This window comes from Syzygium oleosum, unplaced genomic scaffold, assembly GCF_021117445.2.
Source record: "Syzygium oleosum isolate NSW1041296 unplaced genomic scaffold, Sole_v2.1 Sole_v2.03, whole genome shotgun sequence".
Classification (NCBI taxonomy): Eukaryota; Viridiplantae; Streptophyta; class Magnoliopsida; order Myrtales; family Myrtaceae; genus Syzygium; species Syzygium oleosum.
Window position 1 is genome coordinate 1765155 of NW_026607487.1, and position 17559 is coordinate 1782713.

The 17559-nt window shown below is 43.3% G+C and overlaps 1 protein-coding gene and 1 pseudogene across 1 annotated transcript in view; one reads left to right on the top strand and one right to left on the bottom strand.

Annotated features, from left to right (window-relative positions):
• LOC115694497 (disease resistance protein RUN1-like) overlaps positions 1-17559 on the top strand; it is an 88182-nt gene that overhangs the window by 23837 nt on the left and 46786 nt on the right. The window lies entirely within an intron of this gene.
• Positions 8-13817, bottom strand: LOC115694490 (uncharacterized; annotated as a pseudogene).

Consider the following 17559-nt stretch of genomic DNA (forward strand, 5'->3'; position numbering starts at 1 on the left):
GCGATAGCTCTGGCAGTTCATGAATTGATTGTCAAGCTAGTCAATCTCCAATCTGCACTTTGTTCTATTCCGAACATTCCTTTTGGTCGTTTTGGCATTATCCATGTGCGAAATCTGCAACAACTGTTAATGTTCAAACAAATTGCACAAAAGTTAAAAAGAATATCATACTTTTCACTTCAGCTTTTCTTATAGGGGAGTTAAGGAAACTAGTAGGTGCTATTCACTTACTATAGAAGACTTCCATTCTATTTTATCATTACCATCCGAAGTAGCTTGCTGAGATCGATCCCATATACGATGAAATATGTGCACAAGAACAGCAGCATCAAGAGCGGCATATTCCAGCTGCAAACATTGAAATTTCTCAGGTTAAATCAAAGGACTACTGCTCTGATCATATTTCCGGAAACATCAATGGTTACTTTTCTCCTTTCTTCCCAGCGCCGTGTTTGCTCCTTAATATACGTTTATTTCTCCTTTCTTCCCTGCGCCGTGTTTGCTCCTTAATATACGTTTATCGTTCTTTCCCTATCTTGGGGTTGAAAGAGGGGATGGTGTTAGTAAAAATAAGGAAAATTCTACTTTTCTTCAATGTACTTTCACACTTTTTCCAATCAAGTCCCCGTACTTTTATTTGTCTAATTAAGTCCTACTTTCACAAATTTAGGAATCAATTCCCTCCGACATCAGGTCCAATTAAGTTCAGCTGATGTGACTGTTGAATGACGTCGTGCTATGACGGGGATAAAAGTTTTCTGTCGATGTGGTGTCCACATTGACTGACTTTTATCCATATCATACTTAGACGTTGTGTACAATGTCTAATTCTCTTCACACATGTCAATTTGGGAATCAGCATATTAACATCACTTTGGTGTATCCGCTGCTCACGTTTGTTAAAATTTGGTGTAAGAGGGACTTGATTAAAAAATTAAAAGTACGACTTGATAAGATAAATTAAAAATACAAGAACTTGTTCACATAAAGCGTGAAAGTACAGAGACGAAAAAATAATTTTTTCCTGAAAAGTATCAGCAGTTACGTTGTTTTAAATAGACACCACAAGAATATTTGTTGCACTAAAGATCTCGAGAAATCGCTTAAGCAAATGCCAAAATCATGTCTCCTGACCCTACACTCTTGAAATTTCAGATCATTAAGATTTACATGGAAGTGTCTCCATGAAGTTCCGCATACTGACATCATTCTTACAGATGCATTCCGCACAATAATATGCTCTTCCAACCATTTGAATTCTGACATTAAATTGTGTGATTCTTCTTGTAATATCCATTCTGAGGCAATAATATTAAAAAAAAGAAAAAGAAAATGTAAAATAACCTGATTTTCACTCAAAGGTTGTTGCTCCCAGTCGCTATTCCTTCTTGTCTTGTTCAAACCGGCACCAAGTATTTCCTAGTTACAGCCAAGAAATAAACATAAAACTAATTACTTCGGAGCTAAAGGTGATCTCGAAGGCATGCATCAGGATCCCGACATGAGTTCTGAGCAAGAAGAAATCATGTTCCTCCCTTTTCACCGCTGTCAGTAAGCAAGACAGCAATACTAGATATGAGATGCAAGTCCGTTTTACCTCAGCAAGCCCTGAGAGACCACCACTGGATTCTTTAAATACATTCTGAATGTCCAACAGCATTTCAAAATGGTTAAAACACCTCAGTGTTTCATAGGAGCTGGTGAGTTGCTTCATATCACATTGAAAATTATAGCCTGCATAGAGCAGGAACATCAGGAAATTCTGTGGAAAGCTATTCACTTCAGCAAAACAAACACACTGAAACAACCAATGCCAGTCACCCGTAGTCATATCGGTACCAAACATGCACAAATAATTTTTCCTTGTCCAAACTCTTGCTTTGTGATGCCCCAATGTACGTCTGGTACTAGAAATTCCAAATTCTTATGTCAGTACAATGATTTTCCTTTCCCTAGATTAGTGGACACATATTCGCGATACCAAATTAAGGCTGATGTTTGGACCAAGAAGCGAAGGAGAGAATATAATTACGCTAAATAATTTCTCATACCAAGCTTTAGAATACTTGGAGACTGTAAAATACGACTCAGGCAGTTATCCAGAATATGTGGCATATCCCCGATCAAAGATGAAAACCCTTCTGCTGGAAGCAATCTGCACGATGGACACCTGAAAATCAAACATCAGACTTAATTGATTTCTGACATTAATGGAAAACCTTATTAGATATTCGTGCCGACAGAGAGGTCAGAGTGGAACCAGCCAATCGCAAACGTGACAACAAGTCATGACCATTGACACAAAGTCGCCAACCTGAGACTTGATGGTGCCTTGATCTTCTCCACGAAATTGCAGCCACTACTTGCTTAACCAAAACCTCTGAATCACCTCAGCAGAGCAAGCAGCTGCTGTAATTTGGCCTAAAAGACCAAGTCACTGCTTAGAGCCAAATTACACACAACTCTTGGTCCAATCATAGAAAGAGAGAGACAGAGAGACAGAGAGAAAGGGACAGGGACAGGGACACGGAGACAGAGAGACAGAGCACCGTCAACAGCAGTAGGGACATTGATTGGTGAGACTAGCCATGCCAATGGCAACCACATATAAGATGGTGGGAAGCAGTGACAAAACCATCTTCTTCTTGTATTGTCACGTCCTCTCTGTAGTCCTATACTATCTACATCAGCCTTTATCTGATTTGATCTAATCTGATAGTGGTCACCAAATGTCAAATCGAATATAGATACTCTCTACCATTTTACATGGATCTTCCACATCCAACCTTCAAAAAGGTCCTACTTCTGGCCAAGCATATCCCTCATCAAATTTCCCAAAAGGATGCGCATTATATAACAAGTAAAGCACATCTGAAATCATCTTAAAAGTTTTGTTCTCAGCATGCCATTGTTAAATATCATGCTTCATAGTTGTTTTCATGGCCGTTGAAGTATACAAAAGATAGTGGCGATCACCAAAAGCTTGATGATAACTCTTGATCATCAAACCATTTTATTTCTTTTATGGCAACAATGAATTTGTTTGGAACAAGAAGGCACAAAGACAATTTTCAGCGAGTATATAAAACCTCCAAGAGATTATGCATAGAAAGATGAGGTCAAACAGGACCTAGCAATTACCTTGTTAGGCTTGCTGCCCTTTACATAATTGGGTTTCCATTCACAGTCCACACCAACAACTTTAGATTCTTCAACATAGCATGTTGCAGTATGCAAACTATCCACTCGATCGACCCAAAAAACATCTTCAACGCCTAGTTCTTCGAGGCACAAATAGTGCTTACGATGCAGAAGAGTTTCATCAAATTCTAAGCAAGCCAATGGTTATAAATTAGTATATTAGAAAAAAAGAACGCAACATTACTAAGAAAATCCAAAAACGATATTCCATAACATGAGATTGCCAAGTACTAAATATCTAGGCATAGCGTACTTACACCATACTGATGATAGTGCAACAGAATACAGGTTTACCGGAAAAGTTCAATACCCAACACATATGAAGGTCCACTAAAAAATTTTCAAGGTCAACATAATATGGCAAGCAATTAATTCTAGATCATCAGGCACAAGCAGAACTATTCTTTTCCTCAATCATGGAGAACTAGAGACCTAATTGCAGATGCAACTGTCAGTTTGAAGATATCAAATAATTAAGCATATTTTCGATACATAATGACTTCAGCACTTCCCCAGATACAACTCAAACCAAGACTTACAAGTTATAGCAACAAGAGAACGTCAGCAAAACATCCATTCGGTAAACCGAATAACAATATACTGGCCATAAGAATCCCAATCAGTTTTCCACATTCTCTGACAAAATCCAAGCAATATACTGATGAAGATATGCACACGAAGATAGCCATCTACGCTGACCAACACAATTGCCCTCTACTTAACTCACTAAACAAGTATGCCAACACCTTGTCAACTGTGCCAATAGATAGTCCAAGTACCTTATGCAAACAAAACAGGAAGAATCCTGGTCTAAGGTTCCCAGTAACCTACTTGAGGCGTCTAGTTGGATTCCAGTAGCACAATAGAGGTTCCAATCACAGCAGTGACTGACCAAAAGTTAACTGTTTCAGCAAAACTAGTGCAACAACATAGTTTTCTAAACTAATAGGTTGGAGAAGAGAAGTTACAGCAATATGTTATCCTAATATATTAGCGAACAAAATTGAAGTTGGCACACCTTTGGCTTTTGGAAAACCTTGAAGAGAGTATTGATCACACAATTCATCATCTTTTTCCGAGTAACCAGCTTCCATTGCCAAATAGACATTTAAAGTGGAAGATTAAAATCTTAATAGAACGAACAAAAGCACACAAAGTCTCCCTTCTTTATATGTCTAGAAGAACGACAACTACAAGCTGGTAATTTGTTATTTCGAACTTAAACACCACCTTTGAGAAAAAAGCAAGGGAAAGGAGGAAAAAAACAACAGAAAAAGGACAAATGTTCATCACAAAGGAGGAGGTGGCACCACAGGAATTTCTTGCTCAAGCCACAAGGTGTCATTTATGTACACAGCTCAAATGCTCTAGTTACATCAGAAGACATACTTATGACTATAAACTTAATCACATTTCTCTATAAAAGAACCAAGAACCATTAGACATTGCACTGAAGTCCAATAGCAGGAGATAAAACGTGTGATTACTGAAAAAGTTCTGCCGATACCCCTTCCTGAGAATAACAGGACTGATAAAACTACTTGAGGAACCCCTGTAGAAGGCTAAACGGCCAACCTCAAAAGACTGATTCAAATCTACTGAGTTGCAACTTAAAAGCATGCAAATTCAAGTTCATCTAAGAAAGATAACACAGTTGGAACAAAGCATTTTAGACTAATACCAGGTATTCAATGAGCTGTTGTCACCCTTTGCCTTTGACTCAGTGCTAGCTGCTTCAATGAACCACAAAAGAATAAATTAGTCTTGCTGTTCTCAATACAATGGTGCATTGAGAAATTTGGATTTCCATGCACTATCAGCAACATAATAAATAAATCTTTAGCAAAAGTTACTTCCAAACAATTTTAACAGCAAAGAAGTACCTTTCTTTACATTGATGATATACATCAGCAAATTCTTGCCGGAGATTGTTTTTCTTTGTTGTCACATAAGCATACTTCAGCATTTTTGTGTCAACATATTCCTGGACAAGTACACATAACATTGGCTTGCCCATTAATGTGGCCCACTTCTCTGCAGCCCTGAATTCTTTCTTTTCCATCATAGTAAGAAGGAATGATTTCCCATATTGGCGAATAGAAAAGTGCTCCAACAGAGTGACTGCTGTCCTATAGGACTGGGACTCTATCAACTGTAAAATATATTGCTCAAGAAATGTTAGTGCAGTCACTGGTCTAAAGCCAATGTTTGTAGCTTTAAGTTGGCATATGACATTCTCGAGGTTTGTCAGTCTCACGTCAAACACTTCTACTGCCTTCACAAGTATCCTCTCATCATGATTTACATATCCCTGAACCATATCAACAAATAAATGTGCAGCTAAGTCCTTTGCTTGCAAGGAGTCTACAAGGTTAGCTTTCAGAAAACGACAGAGAGAAGATATTATCAAGTGACTGAATCCCTCACAGTGAATGTCAAATATGGGTAGTGCATAGAGACAGTGTATGACAAAAGTAGCGGGTCCAGGTCTGGGCCCATTATTTAATACTTGATGAACTTGATGTTGAAGTACCCCGAACTTTCTAGTTGCCTTCAAGGTACCTAAACATTGAAACAAAAGGCAATATGTCTAAGAAAGGAAGTCCAGATAGCCATAAACCAAGTGGATTCCAAGCATCTATGGAAAGACTTGAAGGATAGCAACATCCAGTAAATGACCAACTATTCCTCATCAAAAAGTGTAATGTTCTGTGCAGCGTGACAGTAGTCGTAGATACTGAGACGCACTATGTACTGCATGTGTGTCCTCTAATTGTTGCGATCTGAGGACAAATGTCTTACATGGCTCAAAGCTTCAGTTTGTTCTTAAAATAAAAGTAGCATCTAAAGAAGAGCCTCATCTTTGGAAGAGAAGTTAAAGAAAATGTTGAAGGATAACCAGAAGATGCAGGCAAGTCGATCATCCGATAGTCATTTCCTAGCATATACTGCATATGATGTGAACCGTTAAGGGAAACTGGAAAGTAAACGTGGCAAGAGACTTTTGAAGGGAAAAGCATTGTTATACCAGAAGCATAACATTCTTTGATGAGGTACAAGAATACAATTGGCGAAATGTGGGATAAATCAGACAGAGAGTGAAGAGATAGGGTCCACGCTTCATCAGTTTCCCCTTCCGGCTGTTTGACAATTTTATCGTCCCATCCCATGGAAGCAGAACTGTCCCACAAAGAATAAAAACATTAGTTTAGAGATGACAAGCATCATAAATAATCCTGTTTATCATCCATAAAGAACGACAAAGCAGCCAGAACCAAAAATGACACGCTCCAAGTACTCTCAGGAACATTCAACCAAAAAAAGTTGCTCTCAATTCTCCAAAAAAAAAAACTTCATCTAAAAGCTCATTTCTAGGCACCAAGACCAAAGAGCCAGAATTCAACCAAGTTAAAGAGAGAGAAAAGAGAAGAACCCAATTTAGCAATTGGATTGGATGTCGTCTGCGATTGAACCAAGGTGGGGAAGTGCAAGCAGTCTTTGAGGAACTTAGGCAGAACTAGGAGAAAAAGCTGTAAAACATTGCCAAGCTTAGGGCATGTCAGAAATTACTTCTACATTTTTATTTTTGCTTAATATAAATCTTGCAGCTCACCCACTTGAACTTTTTATAAATCCGAAACTCATGAAACTTTCACATAACTCAAATGTTGACACGTAGATTTACATAAAACTTTTTCATAATTTTCTGAAATTTAACTAGCATTTCACATTTTGGCGGGAAACCAAAAAGGTACTTTTTTTCTTTTAATTAGGTACAAACAAACATGCCCTTAAGGTAAAAAAAAATTTTCTCCAATTTGCGGGTACTGTTCACTCAGAATGCTCTCAATTGGGGTTCTCGAAGGAACTGTTCATCCGACCGGCTGCTGATGATTCCGGCTGATTCCGGCGGCCGGAGGACCTGATTTCCGGTGTCGAGGACCTTTGGACCCCCCTCTCCCTCCTCGCCGACGGATTTCCCATATCTCCAAGCGTAGAGGACGGGACACCAGATCTGGCCGAGCCCTGTTGCGTCTTCTTCGCCCGCCAGGAATTCAAATCGCTGGGTCTTCGATCGTCTGGGTTGCTTCCTTCGAAGTCGCCCAACCTTCCAGAAGGTACCCTCTTTTCATTCCCCCCTGGTTGGGTTGAGTTTCGTCGCTTGGATGCTCCTAGCATTTGGACGACCATCTCGCTTACCTTTCCTGTTCCGGTGGAAAACTCATTCTGGACTGAGGCTGTTGGTGATTGACTGGGTGTTGCTTAGCTGATCTCCTGGCATACGTCCTCTCTATTATCTCCTCCTGTTGGTTGGATTTGGAATCGGACGTGTTGAGGTTGCATTTTCTGGGTGACTTGTTGGTGCATTGATCGCCTGGTCTGACTGGATCGTAGACGGTGCGGTTTTGAGCTGGTGGCTGACTGGTTGTTGTCTGGTGTTGGTTGGTTTTCTGGTTGCTGTCTGATGATGAGGTAATCTGTTACTACGACCAAATGGTGCTGGACTCTAGTAACCCCTTGCCCAGCCACAATCCTGCTGCTGTGGCTCAATTACAAGAGTCTGAAAATGCTGAAATTCCCCAACCTGCTGCACCAAAAGGAAAATCAGTAGCCTTTACTCAAAAGAGTGATCCTCCCCCTGGACATAGATATGTTCAGAAAGGTAATGCCAGCCGCAGCCGGAGCAGGGGTAGATCCAAAAGTCGTAGAAGCTCCTCTAGGCGTGCCCCTATTGCAGGCCCTTCAACCTCTGTTAAGAGCCCAAGTGCAGCAACAAAAGGGACCACGGTAACTCAAAACTCTAGCCGCCAGCCTCTTAATGCGCCTATGACCAGAACCTGGGCTAATGTGGCCAAGGTATTAACTAAGGGATATAACTTAGCTTATATTCCCCCTATGATAGAAAACGGCCAAGCTATAGTCGACATCACTCCTGAGGTAGTGGCTGAGGGAAACCCTTGCTGGATGGAATGCATCGTCGGGCATTATATAGGGAAGAAAGCTCCCTTTAAGTTAACTGAAGAGGCAATTAGGAAGGCTTGGGGTGACCAAGTAGTGGATGTGAAATTGCATGAGAATGGCTTCTACTTCTTCCGTGTCCCTAATGCAGATTTTCGCAGGAGGATCATTGACATGGGGCCTGTCTCTATCTTCAGTTGCACTTTGATGCTTCAGCAATGGCATCCGAAAATGAAGCTAAGGAAGGGCAAACTGGAGACACTCCCGGTCTGGGTCAAGCTAAGGGATATCCCCTTCTCACTTTGGTCCCTGGCGGGCATTGGGCGCATAGCTAGCGCCATTGGTAAACCACTTTATGTGGATGTACAGACTGAGCAAATGACTAGAATTTCTTACGCACGTGTCTGTGTTGAGATAAAAGCTACTAACCCTCGAGTAGACAATGTAAAGTTCAGGTGGGATGGGGAAGTGAACTCCATAAATGTCGAATATGAATGGAAACCTCTTGTTTGCTCCACATGTGGTATTTTCAGCCACAAACCAGAAACAAAAGGATTTGATTGTGCTCCTCAGCAACCAGAACCCAGAGCTGTCCACACCTCTCGGCCCCAAACAGTAGGCGAATGGACTGTGGTCAGTCGGAAAAAAAGGCAATGCTCCCCCTGCTATGACCTCAGACCAGCGGCAATCTCCTCCTGCTTTGGCCTCAGACCAGCGGCAAACCCTCTCAACCCTCCATCCTCACCAGGGCGTAGAGGATCCCCTGTCTGCTGTTGTTGAATCTGCTGCTGATGTCGATCCCCTGCTGCCTCGAGGACCCTCTCATACTGCTGTTGCCCAGCGACAACCTACTCGAACAGTTGCTGATCCAGTTCTAGCAGGTCTCGATCTGTCTAACCCCACGGATACTGAGGCAGTTCCTTTTTCCCCCCCTGCCATGAGTCCAGTGACCATACTGGATAAGCAGACTTTGGACTCATCCCCTGGTCCACGTCCAGCAAGCACTCTAGACCAGCAAATTCTTGACTCAACTTCTAACTCCCCTTCTTCCAATGAAACCTCCTCTGCCTCTCCCAATCCAGCGGATAGCCCCAAGGCTCTCGAAGAAACAAGGGGGACCGAATCTGTTTGTACTCTCCCCCCAAACACTCGATCACGTGCTTTGGCTTCCTATGCCAATGAAGAGGCTGCCAATGACTCGCTTGGCGTAACAACCAACCCATCTTGCCCCGCCAAAGCTCCTGGTCCCTCTTCCTCAAAAGCTAAGAGGAGGAAGCCAAGGGCTTCACATCGGTAATTTCTATACTTATGGCTATGTTTTTTGGCATATGGAATATTAGGGGACTAGTTAACCCCCTAAGACAAGCGGAGATCCGGGCTTTTATTAGGACTAATCGGCTCTCTTTTGTTGGTATCATTGAAACAAAAGTCAAGCCCTCCCTTTTCTTTGAGATCTCTAGAGGCATAAATGATCAATGGCGGTGGACTTCAAACTATGATTTCTCCTCTTGGCGAGAACGGTGTGGTTGGGACCGCGTGAGATTGATATGACTCAACTACACTCCTCGGCCAAATGATACACATGCATCTCAACCTTTTGAGTACGCGGGAGTCCCGCCTACTTACCGTTGTATATGGGGAGCACACTTTTGTTCATCGTCGTCCTTTATGGTCAGACCTCATTCGGCTCTCTACATGTGACTTACCATGGATTGTTGCTGAGACTTCAACGCCATTAAAGACCCGCGGGACGAGTGGCGGCATGACAACCCCATGGATCCAGGTTTTTGAAGAATTTGGAGACCGCTCAACCAAAGCTGGACTTGAGGACCTTCGATATGTGGGATGCGGGTATACTTGGTCTCACTCCTGGGAATAAGGAAACTCCGTAAGATAGACCGGGTTCTCACTAATAACCTGTGGCACCAGCATTTCTCATTTTGAAGCCTCCCTTTCTTGCGCCGGGCATTTCGATCACTCTCCAATGGTGATTAAAATCCATCCGCCAGAACGTTCCAAGAAACCTTTTAAGTTCTTCAATTTCTGGACTTCTCACCCTAACTTCTTGGGGTTGGTAGCTCAAGCCTGGGATTCTCATTTTCCAGGAACCCACATGTTCATGGTATGCTGCAAACTGAGACTTCTTAAAGCCAAGTTGAAACAAATGAACAGGACTTCCTTCTCCTTTATTTCTACAAGAACTGAACAGGCAAGAGCAGATTTATATGATGTTCAAACAGCTTTGGAACTTCAGCCTTTCGACCAAAGCTTGTTTGATAGGGCAGCCGAGCTCTTACAAACCTTCTCTTCTTTAAGACAACAGGAGGAATCTTTCTTCAGACAAAAATCCAGAATACGTTGGCTTAAAGAAGGAGACCTCAACACCAAATACTTCCACCATTTTGTCAACAAAAGGCGGTTGCATAACCATATTCTCTCTGTCTCCACCAGTGATGGGACCTTATTATCTGACCCTCCTGCAGTCATTAATCACATTGTCAGCCACTATCAAGAACTGCTCAATGGTACTCCCGCTCCTTCTCAGGCATCCATATGTGAGATAGGTGACTTCTTAGGCCGAGTCCTGGATGATAACCAGAGGATCTACCTATCACAGCCGGTCTCTGATGGGGAAATTCAAGCTACTCTCTTTTCTTTGGCCAAAGGCAAAGCGCCTGGGCCGGACGGCTACAATGTTGAATTCTTCAAAACCTCCTGGGAAATCATTGGTCCTTCCATTCTCAGGGCGGTTAGTGAATTCTTTGAGTCTGGCCAGTTGCTTAAAGAGATAAATACCACCATTTTAACCCTAGTGCCAAAGACTCCTAATGCATCCGCCATGACGGACTTTCGCCCCATTGCATGTTGTAACACACTTTATAAATGCATTTCAAAAATCTTAGCTAGACGGATTGCGCACGTCCTACCATCACTGATTAGTCCGTTCCAAACGGCTTTCGTTAAAGGACGCAGAATTAGTGATAATATCATGATTGCCCGGGAGCTCTTTGCGGACTTCCATCATGAGGCTTACACCCCAAATGCGCCATTAAAGTAGATTTCAAAAGGCCTTTGATACGAGTTGATTGGAGATTCATTGAAGCGACACTCAAGGCCTTTAACTTTCGACCGAGTTCATCAAGATGATAATGGCGTGTATCACTCTTGCTAAATTCTCCATTTCAATCAATGGGGAATTACATGGTTTCTTTGCCGGCGCCAAGGTATTCGACAAGGCGATCCACTTTCGCCATACCTCTTCATTCGACTATGGAAGTCTTATCGGAATTCTTGAGAGGAGAACGAATGTTCCGGACTTTCACCGGTTACGCGCCGCAAAAAGCCACTCATTTCTCACCTCTTCTTTGCAGATGACGTTCTCCTATTCTCTGAAGCTCATCTCGGGTCGGTCGAAATAATCAAGGAATCCCTTGTTTTGTTCGCCGGTTAGTCAGCCTTAACCCGAACAGTAATAAAAGCAACTTATTCCTCTCGGGAGGATCTTGACACTTGCAAGCCCAACTCATCGCAATGCCTTGGCTTTCAGACAAGGCACACTCCCTTTCGATATTTAGGGGTGCCCATCATCTCGTCTAGAATGCGGAAAGAAAACTGCAAGATACTAGTTGATTCCATAACTTGCACGGGCACGTTCTTGGACACAACGTTTCCTATCCTTTGCGGGAAGGCTGCGAGCTCATCAAATCATCTTGCACTCCATCCAAGTGTATTGGGCTAGTATTTTCTCCCTCCCAAAAGCTGTCTTGCACAAAATTGAGACCATCTTGAGACAATTCCTATGGAAAGGCCCTGACCTGGGCACTGGGGGAGCCAAGGTAGCATGGGCTACTGTCTGCTTACCCAAAGACGAAGGAGGCCTTGGGATTCGGCGATTGGTTGACTACAATCGAGCAATGACGTATAAACACATATGGCTTCTTTTCTCAGACAAGGAATCAATGTGGAGTAAATGGATACACACTGTTTTCTTAAAAAAGTCTTAACTTTTGGTTAGTATCCAAGCCGACATTTTGTTCCTGGACATGGAAGAAAATCCTTGATTTGAGACATTTTGCTCGAACTCTATTTCGATGGGAGATAGGAAATGGCCACTCTGTCTCCTTCTGGTTTGACTGGTGGCACAACAAAGGCCCCTTCTACCTTATCTTCAGCAATGCAGACATCTATCAATCGCGAATCCCCCGTGAAACAACGGTTCGGGAATTCTACGATTGTACATGGCGAGACTCAAACACACTTGGCACTATATTGAGTGGCTCGATCCCCGCCCGTCCTTGATGATGATGCCCGGATAGGCTGGTATGGACTCCACATCCCGGGCTCCTTCTCGTAATGTCTCGCTTGGAACCATATCGGGAGAAAAGGCAATCCAGTTACTTGGCACTCATTTATGCGGGACCACCATATTGCTCCCAGACATGCCTTTCTCTTATGGATTATTACACTCAACCGGCTGCCTTCCCAGGTATTCCTCCTGCAAAATCGAAGGATTGACACTGCACTTTGTGTCTTCTGTGGTTCTAGGCCGGACTCGGTCAACCACCTCTTTTTTGAGTGCCCTTCTACACGTAGACGGCATCCTTCGGGCGACAAAATGCAACCTTCCATGGCGCAATCGACCTTGGCAAGACCTTATTTTATGGGCAATGAAGACTTGCGGTGGAGATTCCTTTGCGCACCGCCTCTCCCGATTTTCCCTTGGCGCGCTAGTCCATCTTATACGGACGAGAGAGAAACAATGCATTATTCGAAACAAGAGCGTATACACTCAGGGTATGCGCAAGCATCTTCTCAAAGTAGTCAAAGACAAGGCCATATCCTTTGGGAAAGTTCAGGATACTCCTAGGAATCGTGCCCTACAGAGGAAATGGGAGCTTCCGCTCTCAATCTTTGAAGCGAACTGGATGCCTGGGCTTTAGTTATTACGATCTTCTAGATTTGTTTACTCTAGCCTCTGTCTTCTTGTATAGTCCTCGCGGAACCACCTTTGACCTCGTCTGGACATCTCCATGTCCTAATTGGGTCACAGGCTGGTTTTGGCTTTAGGTTGTATTGGTTTAATGAAAAGTAATATATATATTTACCTTTACCAAAAAAAAAAAACAAACATGCTCTTAAGAAGTCTGATTGAAGTTATCATACTTATGCCATTATTTGGTTAAAACTGGCCAACCTATAGCGAGAACCGTGGAAAAAAAAATCAGATTACCTCATGCGCTCGGGATCACTGCACCAGACGACACAAAGAACAATCGTCGGGAGTACACGAGCACAACAAATGTTACACAATACCTTAAAACTGTAACGCTTCACAGTTCTCCTATACATAGTACGCAAAATGACCCTCTAAAATTGCCCGGCTGCCAGCTAGGGAGGCACCCAATACGCAAGCTGAACTCAAGTCATCCTAAGGTGCTCAATAACAGCAAGTTAATTGAACTGGGAAGTACAGCAAAATCAACAAACTCAAACCAAACAGCCGCCACCATTCTCGCGCCACCCACTTAAAAAGCCACACCCCACGAGAGCAAAAAACACTCCAATCTCATCCCACCACCTCAACATTCCCCGCAACTCCAATTCGGGCAAATCAGATCATACCCTCTTTCCCTCCCCTATCTACCCAACGAACCCTTTCGATCATCGACGGAAAATAAACCTGAAAAACTGCAACGACCGAGTGCAATCCAGGCGAATTCAACTCCGCAGCCTAAAAACGCAACCGAGCAACGAATTGCCCGTTCGACCAGAGTAGCAGCAAGAGGAACAAACGAGCAAACGATGCAGCGACCAAAGAGGAAGAAACGGAAGCGGGAGAACAGCAGGCGAGTCTTTAACGGAGGAATGCGGATCGCCGGAGCCGGAAAATGGAGAGCGAGGTCGTGATCGGCGAACTCCGAGTCGCCTTTGGCTTGGGCGGAAGCGGGAGACGGGGGGAGGAAGAAACCCTAATCAACAAATGGGGGCAATTTGATGACGAGGGAACGAACTCCGGGGGGCCCCACTGGATCTTTCCCAAAACGGCATGTTTGCTCTTTAATCCCCCTTTTCTGCCCTCCTTTGCATATCTCTAATGAATAATGATGAAGCCTAAGCACACACGTGGCGAGCTTACCCACTTCGAAATTCAGATTTTACAGGTCATCAAGATAATTGGTGTTTAGTAGCTAATGGATGATTTGTGTACTCCATTATGGTAGTAATACGAGTTTGATTTGCAGGTTGAGTGATTTTCTGGACAAGCGACATATCTTATTTGAATATAATTTCTATAAGATACTAGGATTTGAGCCGGCATTGCGGGCAAGACTTGCACGGAAACAGGAAAAACGCCAAGAGTCGCCCATCTCAGGCTATGGAATTGCACTGCAAACTTGACGCCGTTGAGAAAGAGAGAGATCTGGTGAGATGAAGAAGATGAGATCTACCGAAGTGACAGCATTTGTGCTAGATCTCCTGGAAGCTGGGATCAGATTTGCACCGAGAATGTGGAAGAAACTCTTCATCTGCCAATTGTAAATGTTCAGTCTTCTTTCGCCCTTTTTGTGGGCTAGTTGCGTATTTAGATGTGGATGCTGTTACTAGGGACGAGTAGGCTGCGGCACCTAATTCATTACCTTGAAATTAGTGATCAATTATGTGAACCTGCATTCTTCTAGGTGGGGAATATGCTGGGCAATCTGTGTAGAAGCAGTAATTTGGGGTAGTCGCCCCGAATTCTAGCATTTCTAGATGTGATCGAACTTTTGTGCCACTTTTGCGGTGGCATCGTGCATTTAATAATGCAATCCTGGTGAACAATGAAATTGCAGCAGGAGACTTCATCGGGTTGTCGTTGGAAATTAAATTGGGGTCACATTTTGTAGAACAGGTTTCTTACTTTTTTCACCTTCTCTATCTGGGCAATCTGAGGGTTCAATCATTTCACTTGCCCAAGAGTCGATTGACTCGAGCAAATTCTTTATTGATCAATGCGCTGTCGGGAATAACCATGGACTAAATTCATGTTTTGGTATTTCTTTCGTGCATTTGTACCAACGAAAACGAACCAGGTCATATTTGTGCGGCGGCCGATATTTTTCTACAGCTCTGTTGTAGATTTTAGGTTCAACACCGTGAAATGTAGGCTGATGTGCATAACTTGAGAGAAAATTTATCCTTGTTAAGCATCAGGACACAAGACTGTCTGAGCCAGAGCTGATCAAAATGAGTTGGTCATGCTTCACCGAATCTACCAAATGGTCAATTAACATTTTTTTTTTGGTAAGGATGGTCAATTAACATTTTTTTTTTAACCCAGGGAACCCCCGCACGGCCGACAGCCGGGGAGTAAACCCTGGAGGCGACACGTGCTAGCCACCACACACGTGCCACCGATTAAGTCACCCTGCGTCGCCCGGGATTCGAACACTCAACATTTTGCGAGAGGAAGAGTGCGCGCTCCAGCAGCGCCACCCAGGCGGGTGGTATGGTCAGTTTACATTCATGCATTGTATATCCAATAATTTTGCACATTAAACCGTCTAGCTCTCAATCAACTCCAACCTCACCTCTATCAACTTCACTGTCGAATTTGATCATATGATTTCGCAGTTGATATGAATTGAAACGCGATCGTGCGAGTAAGACCGTAGGAAGCCAATCCAATCATCAACGACTTGATATAGCAACCAACCGTTGTTTGTTCCGCATCCCCATCAGTCCCGCTTGTTTTTTGTCGCTAGCACGAGCCTCTACACATGGACCGATGCCTCATTTTCTACATTCAATTTATCATCTTGCCCTTTGAGACGGCATGAACATATCTGCTGATAAAGGTTGGACAGTCTGACCTTGGTTTTACGCGAAGTTAAACGTACTCATATCCAAATTCATACGTGAAGTCACTTACAAACTCTCTGGGCGCTGCCGGTGGCTATAAGCTCGGGAAAGTTTTTAGCCATGTTTCTTGGCTATGCAAGGGGAAGAAGAAAAAAGAAATAGTGGTTAGGAAAAAGGGTAAACTACAGAACCGAATCCTCAAACTTTTCCATAACTCGCGGTTGGCGTTACTCTTGTAGTTTGAAAATCTTCCATTTTGCGCCTCTTGGGTTTCGCAAAACTCTCGGCGTCGAAAACAATTCGAGAAAGGTTGGGATAGCTGTAAAAAAAATAAAAATCACAAGGTGCAAAGCATGAGTATCCTGAAATTAGATGGTGAGAAGTGTTCCTAAGGGAAAGTCGATGATGGTTTTTAGCAATTTTTCCGGAAAAGAAAAATGAAGATGAAATTTGCAAACGATCGATCTTTTAAATGCTGAGTACAATAATATCATATGGTAGAGCGGTAAGCTGAGAGCTGAGTTCCGGCAATCTTTTAAGTCGTACCTTCAATCGACCGACTAGACAAAAAGCTACGGAAGCAATAGCTCGACGAAGCTGGGAAAATGTGAGGATCGATCGTTTATTCAACACCCGCGCGCACGGCATTTTTCGGTTACATATAGCTTCAGCAGCATGCGTCACCGTACGATGAATCGCACGATGGAGAGGAATCAAAATAGGCGAGTTGAGGAAAATAGGGCGGGGTTAAAGAACCCCAGAAACGGAGGCTTTAAACAAGCATTTATTTGGCCGAAACATAGTCCTAGACACAACGAAATCGACCCCGAAATTAGATCGAAACGTGGATCCTCCAAACACAAGTATTCATCTGGTTTTGCAGTCAGCATCAAATTCATTCAGGAAAAGAGCTTTACTGAAAAAGAGGAGAGGAGAGAAGGACGGATCAGACAATTTCAATCACAGCTCCATGAACTAAAAAGTTCAATCAGCTCCGTTCCCATTCAAATCCAAAAGGCAAGACTGTTATTCCATGGGCAGCGTCATCAACAGATCAGACAAATTTTCTCTACCTCCGAGCCCTGTGCTGCTCCTCCGTGGAATTACAACAACCGGTCGAGCGATTCGATCCAACGATCGGTAATGCCCGAGCCGGAATCGAATCCATCCACAGTCTCTCTCGATCAAGGGAGAGAGAGAGAGCGTGCTCGCTCGAGATTCACGCACGAACAGAACAGTGGAGCGCGCGCAGGCAAAAACAAAATCACGAATTTTCACGCGAGCTACTCAAGATTCGCACTTACCTCCTGCCGAACGCGGTAATAAATTGCAACGAGCGAACGCATCGAGTTTATCGACACTAGGGATCTGAGCCGGCATCGCAGGCGAGAGGTGCGTGGAAACAAGGAAAAACGCCGAGAGTCGCCCATCTCCAGGCTATGGAATCGCTCGGCGAACTTGAAGAGAGGATACGAGGAGCTCGAGCGTTTAGAAATGGCGGAAAAAAATAAAATAAAAAACAAAAAGTGAAATGGAAATTTGTGTCCAAAGGAAGAA